Source organism: Oncorhynchus kisutch, unplaced genomic scaffold, assembly GCF_002021735.2.
Source record: "Oncorhynchus kisutch isolate 150728-3 unplaced genomic scaffold, Okis_V2 scaffold1712, whole genome shotgun sequence".
Classification (NCBI taxonomy): Eukaryota; Metazoa; Chordata; class Actinopteri; order Salmoniformes; family Salmonidae; genus Oncorhynchus; species Oncorhynchus kisutch.
In genome coordinates this window covers 40,001-46,765 of record NW_022263657.1, presented here as the reverse complement: position 1 = coordinate 46,765, position 6,765 = coordinate 40,001, and the positions used below count along the sequence as shown (strand labels likewise).

The 6,765-nt window shown below is 42.4% G+C and overlaps 3 non-coding genes and 11 pseudogenes across 3 annotated transcripts; all 14 read left to right on the top strand.

Moving 5' to 3' along the window:
• Positions 1-325: 325 nt before the first annotated feature.
• Positions 326-443, top strand: LOC116367657 (uncharacterized; annotated as a pseudogene).
• Positions 444-685: 242 nt separating this feature from the next.
• On the top strand, positions 686-805 carry LOC116367659 (uncharacterized; annotated as a pseudogene).
• Positions 806-1,387: 582 nt separating this feature from the next.
• LOC116367665 (5S ribosomal RNA) lies at positions 1,388-1,506 on the top strand. Its single transcript, XR_004208409.1, has one exon. It is a non-coding gene; the product is annotated as a 5S ribosomal RNA (ribosomal RNA).
• A 584-nt stretch (positions 1,507-2,090) lies between these two features.
• LOC116367647 (uncharacterized) lies at positions 2,091-2,212 on the top strand (annotated as a pseudogene).
• Positions 2,213-2,457: 245 nt separating this feature from the next.
• LOC116367654 (uncharacterized) lies at positions 2,458-2,576 on the top strand (annotated as a pseudogene).
• A 239-nt stretch (positions 2,577-2,815) lies between these two features.
• On the top strand, positions 2,816-2,935 carry LOC116367706 (uncharacterized; annotated as a pseudogene).
• A 242-nt stretch (positions 2,936-3,177) lies between these two features.
• Positions 3,178-3,296, top strand: LOC116367655 (uncharacterized; annotated as a pseudogene).
• Positions 3,297-3,899: 603 nt separating this feature from the next.
• On the top strand, positions 3,900-4,016 carry LOC116367639 (uncharacterized; annotated as a pseudogene).
• A 241-nt stretch (positions 4,017-4,257) lies between these two features.
• Positions 4,258-4,377, top strand: LOC116367658 (uncharacterized; annotated as a pseudogene).
• Positions 4,378-4,617: 240 nt separating this feature from the next.
• LOC116367656 (uncharacterized) lies at positions 4,618-4,736 on the top strand (annotated as a pseudogene).
• A 238-nt stretch (positions 4,737-4,974) lies between these two features.
• LOC116367646 (uncharacterized) lies at positions 4,975-5,093 on the top strand (annotated as a pseudogene).
• A 595-nt stretch (positions 5,094-5,688) lies between these two features.
• On the top strand, positions 5,689-5,807 carry LOC116367667 (5S ribosomal RNA). The gene has a single exon (XR_004208411.1). It is a non-coding gene; the product is annotated as a 5S ribosomal RNA (ribosomal RNA).
• Positions 5,808-6,389: 582 nt separating this feature from the next.
• On the top strand, positions 6,390-6,508 carry LOC116367672 (5S ribosomal RNA). Its single transcript, XR_004208416.1, has one exon. It is a non-coding gene; the product is annotated as a 5S ribosomal RNA (ribosomal RNA).
• Positions 6,509-6,750: 242 nt separating this feature from the next.
• LOC116367645 (uncharacterized) overlaps positions 6,751-6,765 on the top strand; it is a 119-nt pseudogene continuing 104 nt past the window's right edge.

Genomic DNA, 6,765 nt, shown 5'->3' with positions numbered 1-6,765 from the left:
CCTCGTCTGATCTCGGAAGTAAGCAGGGTCGGGCCTGGTAGTACTTGGATGGGAGACCGCCTGGGAATTACCAGGTGCTGTAAGCTTTTTGTCACTCTTTGTCCGTTTTTTCCCACAAGGCTGAAATATGTGCCCTTGCTTTGAAATAACTAAGCAAGGTTAGTTTGTATTTCATCAACAATCTGTGCTACAAATTATTTCTACAGTATATGCAATTTCTTCCACTTTTTGAGTGACACAAAGATGCCTATCTAAATGGTGAAAATGCAACAGCTGTAATCAGACTCACTTTCACTTAACATAGTGCACCAAGAGATAGTTTCTCGCTACGACCACACCGGCCTGAGTACGCCTATCTCGTCTGATCTCGGAAGCTAAGCAGGGTCGGGCCTGGTTAGTACTTGGATGGGAGACCGCCTGGGAATATCCAGGTGCTGTAAGCTTTGGTCAACTCTTTGTCCGTTTTTTCCCACAAGGCTGAAATATGTGCCCTTGCTTTGAAATAAGTAAGCAAGGTTAGTTTGTATTTCATCCAACAATCTGTGCTACAAATTATTGCTACAGTATATGCAATTTCTTTCCACTTTTTGAGTGACACAAAGATGCTTATCTAAATGGTGAAAATGCAACAGCTGTTAATCAGACTCACTTTCACTTAACATAGTGCACCAAGAGATAGTTTCTCTCTTACGGACCACACGGCCTGAGTTACGCCTAATCTCGTCTGATCTCGGAAGCTAAGCAGGGTCAGGACTGGTTAGTACTTGGATGGGAGACCGCCTGGGAATACCTGGTGCTGTAAGCTTTTTGTCAACTCTTTGTCCGTTTTTTCCCACAAGGCTGAAATATGTGCCCTTGCTTTGAAATAACTAAGCAAGGTTAGTTTGTATTTCATCCAACAATCTGTGCTACAAATTATTTCTACAGTATATGCAATTTCTTCCACTTTTTGAGTGACACAAAGATGCTTATCTAAATGGTGAAAATGCAACAGCTGTTAATCAGACTCACTTTCACTTAACATAGTGCACCAAGAGATAGTTTCTCGCTTACGACAACAACGGCCTGAGTACGCCTGATCTCGGAAGCTAAGCCGGGTCGGGCCTTGTTAGTACTTGGATGGGAGACCGCCTGGGAATACCAGGTGCTGTCAACTCTTTGTCCGTTTTTTCCAACAAGGCTGAAATATGTGCCCTTGCTTTGAAATAAGTAAGCAAGGTTAGTTTGTATTTCATCCAACAATCTGTGCTACAAATTATTTCTACAGTATATGCAATTTCTTCCACTTTTTGAGTGACACAAAGATGCTTATCTAAATGGTGAAAATGCAACAGCTGTTAATCAGACTCACTTTCACTTAACATAGTGCACCAAGAGATAGTTTCTCGCTTACGACCACACCGGCCTGAGTACGCCTGATCTCGTCTGATCTCGGAAGCTAAGCAGGGTCGGGCCTGGTTAGTACTTGGATGGGAGACCGCCTGGGAATACCAGGTGCTGTAAGCTTTTTGTCAACTCTTTGTCCGTTTTTTCCCACAAGGCTGAAATATGTGCCCTTGCTTTGAAATAAGTAAGCAAGGTTAGTTTGTATTTCATCCAACAATCTGTGCTACAAATTATTTCTACAGTATATGCAATTTCTTCCACCTTTTGAAGTGACACAAGATGCTTATCTAACTGGTGAAAATGAAACAGCTGTTAATCAGACTCACTTTCACTTAACATAGTGCACCAAGAGGATCGTTCTCGCTTACGACAACCACGGCCCTGAGTACGCTTGATCTCGGAAGCTAAGCCGGGTCGGGCCTTGTTAGTACTTGGATGGGAGGACCCGCCTGGGATATACCAGGTGCTGTCAACTCGTTGTCCGTTTTTTCCCAACAAGGCTGAAATATGTGCCCCTTGCTTGAAATAAGTAAGCCAATGTAGTTGTATTTCATCCAACAATCTGTGCTACAAATTATTTCTACAGTATATGCAATTCTTCCACTTTTTGAGTGACACAAAGATGCTTATCTAAATGGTGAAAATGCAACAGCTGTTAATCAGACTCACTTTCACTTAACATAGTGCACCAAGAGATACTTCTCGCTTACGAACCACACCGGCCTGAGTACTCCTGATCTCGTCTGATCTCGGAAGCTAAGCAGGGTCGGGCCTGGCTTAGTACTTGGATGGGAGACCTGCCTGGGAATACCAGGTGCTGTAAGCTTTTTGTCAACTCTTTGTCCGTTTTTTCCAACAAGGCTGAAATATGTGCCCTTGCTTTGAAATAAGTAAGCAAGGTTAGTTTGTATTTCATCCAACAATCTGTGCTACAAATTATTTCTACAGTATATGCAATTTCTTCCACTTTTTGAGTGACACAAGATGCTTATCTAAATGGTGAACAATGCAACAGCAGCTGTTAATCAGACTCACTTTCACTTAACATAGTGCACCAAGAGATAGTTTCTCGCTTACGACCACACCGGCCTGCGTACGCCTAATCGTCGTCTGATCTCTGAAGCTAAGCAGGGTCGGGCCTGGTTAGTACTTGGATGGGAGACCGCCTGGAATACCAGGTGCTGTAAGCTTTTGGTCAACTCTTTGTCCGTTTTTTCCCACAAGGCTGAAATATGTGCCCTGCTTTGAAATACGTAAGCAAGGTTAGTTTGTATTCATCCAACAATCTGTGCTACAAATTATTGCTACAGTATATGCAATTCTTCCACTTTTGAGTGACACAAAGATGCTTATCTAAATGGTGAAAATGCAACAGCTGTTAATCCAGACTCACTTTCACTTAACATAGTGCACCAAGAGATAGTTTCTCTCTTACGACCACACCGGCCTGATTACGCCTGAATCTCGTCTGATCTCGGAAGCTAAGCAGGGTCGGGCCTGGTTAGTAGTTGCATGGGAGACCGCCTGGGAATACCAGGTGCTGTAAGCTTTCGGTCAACTCTTTGTCCGTTTTTTCCCACAAGGCTGAAATATGTGCCCTTGCTTTGAAATAAGTAAGCAAGGTTAGTTTGTATTCATCCAACAATCTGTGCTACAAATTATTTCTACAGTATATGCAATTTCTTCCAATTTTAGAGTGACACAAAGATGCTTATCTAAATGGTGAAAATGCAACAGCTGTTAATCAGACTCACTTTCACTTAACATAGTGCACCAAGTAGGATAGTTCTCGCTTACGACCACACCGGCCTGAGTACGCCTGATCTCGTCTGATCTCGGAAGCTAAGCCAGGGTCGGCCTGGTTAGTACTTGGATGGGAGACCGCCTGGGAATACCTGGTGCTGTAGCTTTTTGTCAACTCTTTGTCCGTTTTTTTCCCACAAGGCTGAACATATGTGCCCTTGCTTTTGAAATAACTAAGCAAGGTTAGTTTGTATTTCATCCAACAATCTGTGCTACAAATTATTTCTACAGTATATGCAATTTCTTCCACTTTTTGAGTGACACAAAGATGCTTATCTAAATGGTGAAAATGCAACAGCTGTTAATCAGACTCACTTTCACTTAACATAGTGCACCAAGAGATAGTTTCTCGCTTACGACAACACCGGCCTGAGTACGCCTGATCTCGTCTGATCTGGAAGCTAAGCAGGGTCAGGGCCTGGTTAGTACTTGGATGGGAGACCGCCTGGGAATACCAGTGCTGAAGCTTTTTGTCAACTCTTTGTCCGTTTTTTCCCACAAGGCTGAAATATGTGCCCTTGCTTTGAAATAAGTAAGCAATGTTAGTTTGTATTTCATCCAACAATCTGTGCTACAAATTATTTCTACAGTATATGCAATTTCTTCCACTTTTTGAGTGACACAAAGATGCTTATCTAAATGGTGAAAATGCAACAGCTGTTAATCAGACTCACTTTCACTTAACATAGTGCACCAAGAGATAGTTTCTCGCTTACGATCCACACTGCCTGAGTACTCCTGATCTCGTCTGATCTCAGAAGCTAAGCAGGGTGGGCCTGGTAGTACTTGGATGGGAGACCTCCTGGGAATACCAGGTGCTGTAAGCTTTTTGTCAACTCTTTGTCCGTTTTTTCCCACAAGGCTGAAATATGTGCCCTTGCTTTGAAATAAGTAAGCAAGGTTAGTTTGTATTTCATCCAACAATCTGTGCTACAAATTATTTCTCAGTATATGCAATTTCTTCCACTTTTTGAGTGACACAAAGATGCTTATCTAAATGGTGAAAATGCAACAGCTGTTAATCAGACTCACTTTCACTTAACATAGTGCACCAAGAGGTAGTTTCTCTCTTACGACCACACCGGCCTGAGTACGCCTAATCTCGTCTGATCTCGGAAGCTAAGCAGGGTCAGGACTGGTTAGTACTTGGATGGGGAGACCGCCTGGGAATACCTGGTGCTGTAAGCTTTTTGTCAACTCTTTGTCCGTTTTTTCCCACAAGGCTGAAATATGTGCCCTTGCTTTGAAATAACTAAGCAAGGTTAGTTTGTATTTCATCCAACAATCTGTGCTACAAATATTTCTCAGTATATGCAATTTCTTCCCACTTTTGAGTGACACAAAAGATGCTTATCTAAATGGTGAAATGCAACAGCTGTTAATCAGACTCACTTTCACTTAACATAGTGCACCAAGAGACAGTTTCTCGCTTACGACCACACGGCCTGAGTACGCCTAATCTCGTCTGATCTCTGAAGCTAAGCAGGGTCGGGACTGGGTTAGTACTTGGATGGGAGACCGCCTGGGAATACCAGGTGCTGTAAGCTTTTGGTAACTCTTGTCCGTTTTTTTCCCACAAGGCTGAAATATGTGCCCTTGCTTTGAAATAAGTAAGCAAGGTTAGTTTGTATTTCATCCAACAATCTGTGCTACAAATATGGCTACAGTATATGCAATTTCTTCCACTTTTTGAGTGACACAAAGATGCTTATCTAAATGGTGAAAATGCAACAGCTGTAATCAGACTCACTTTCACTTAACATAGTGCACCAAGAGGTAGTTCTCTCTTACGACCACACCGGCCTGATTACGCCTAATCTCGTCTGATCTCGGAAGCTAAGCAGGGTCAGGACTGGTTAGTACTTGGATGGGAGACCGCCTGGGAATACCTGGTGCTGTAAGCTTTTTGTCAACTCTTTGTCCGTTTTTTTCCCACAAGGCTGAAATATGTGCCCTTGCTTTGAAATAACTAAGCAAGGTTAGTTTGTATTTCATCCAACAATCTGTGCTACAAATTATTTCTACAGTATATGCAATTTCTTCCACTTTTTGAGTGACACAAAGATGCTTATCTAAATGGTGAAAATGCAACAGCTGTTAATCAGACTCACTTTCACTTAACATAGTGCACCAAGAGATAGTTTCTCGCTTACGACAACAACGGCCTGAGTACGCCTGATCTCGGAAGCTAAGCCGGGTCGGGCCTGGTTAGTACTTGGATGGGAGACCGCCTGGGAATACCAGGTGCTGTAAGCTTTTTGTCAACTCTTTGTCCGTTTTTTCCCACAAGGCTGAAATATGTGCCCTTGCTTTGAAATAAGTAACCAATGTTAGTTTGTATTTCATCCAACAATCTGTGCTACAAATTATTTCTACAGTATATGCAATTTCTTCCACTTTTTGAGTGACACAAAGATGCTTATCTAAATGGTGAAAATGCAACAGCTGTTAATCAGACTCACTTTCACTTAACATAGTGCACCAAGATGATAGTTTCTCGCTTACGACCACACCGGCCTGAGTACGCCTGATCTCGTCTGATCTCGGAAGCTAAGCAGGGTCGGGCCTGGTTAGTACTTGGATGGGAGACCGCCTGGGAATACCTGGTGCTGTAAGCTTTTTGTCAACTCTTTGTCCGTTTTTTTCCCACAAGGCTGAAATATGTGCCCTTGCTTTGAAATAACTAAGCAAGGTTAGTTTGTATTTCATCCAACAATCTGTGCTACAAATTATTTCTACAGTATATGCAATTTCTTCCACTTTTTGAGTGACACAAAGATGCTTATCTAAATGGTGAAAATGCAACAGCTGTTAATCAGACTCACTTTCACTTAACATAGTGCACCAAGAGATAGTTTCTCGCTTACGACAACAACGGCCTGAGTACGCCTGATCTCGGAAGCTAAGCGGGTCGGGCATTGTTAGTACTTGGACGGGAGACCGCCTGGGAATACCAGGTGCTGTCAACTCTTTGTCCGTTTTTTCCAACAAGGCTGAAATATGTGCCCTTGCTTTGAAATAAGTAACCAATGTTAGTTTGTATTTCATCCAACAATCTGTGCTACAAATTATTTCTACAGTATATGCAATTTCTTCCACTTTTTGAGTGACACAAAGATGCTTATCTAAATGGTGAAAATGCAACAGCTGTTAATCAGACTCACTTTCACTTAACATAGTGCACCAAGAGATAGTTTCTCGCTTACGATCACACTGGCCTGAGTACTCCTGATCTCGTCTGATCTCAGAAGCTAAGCAGGGTTGGGCCTGGCTAGTACTTGGATGGGAGACCTCCTGGGAATACCAGGTGCTGTAAGCTTTTTGTCAACTCTTTGTCCGTTTTTTCCCACAAGGCTGAAATATGTGCCCTTGCTTTGAAATAAGTAAGCAAGGTTAGTTTGTATTTCATCCAACAATCTGTGCTACAAATTATTTCTTCAGTATATGCAATTTCTTCCACTTTTTGAGTGACACAAAGATGCTTATCTAAATGGTGAAAATGCAACAGCTGTTAATCAGACTCACTTTCACTTAACATAGTGCACCAAGAGGTAGTTTCTCTCTTACGACCACACC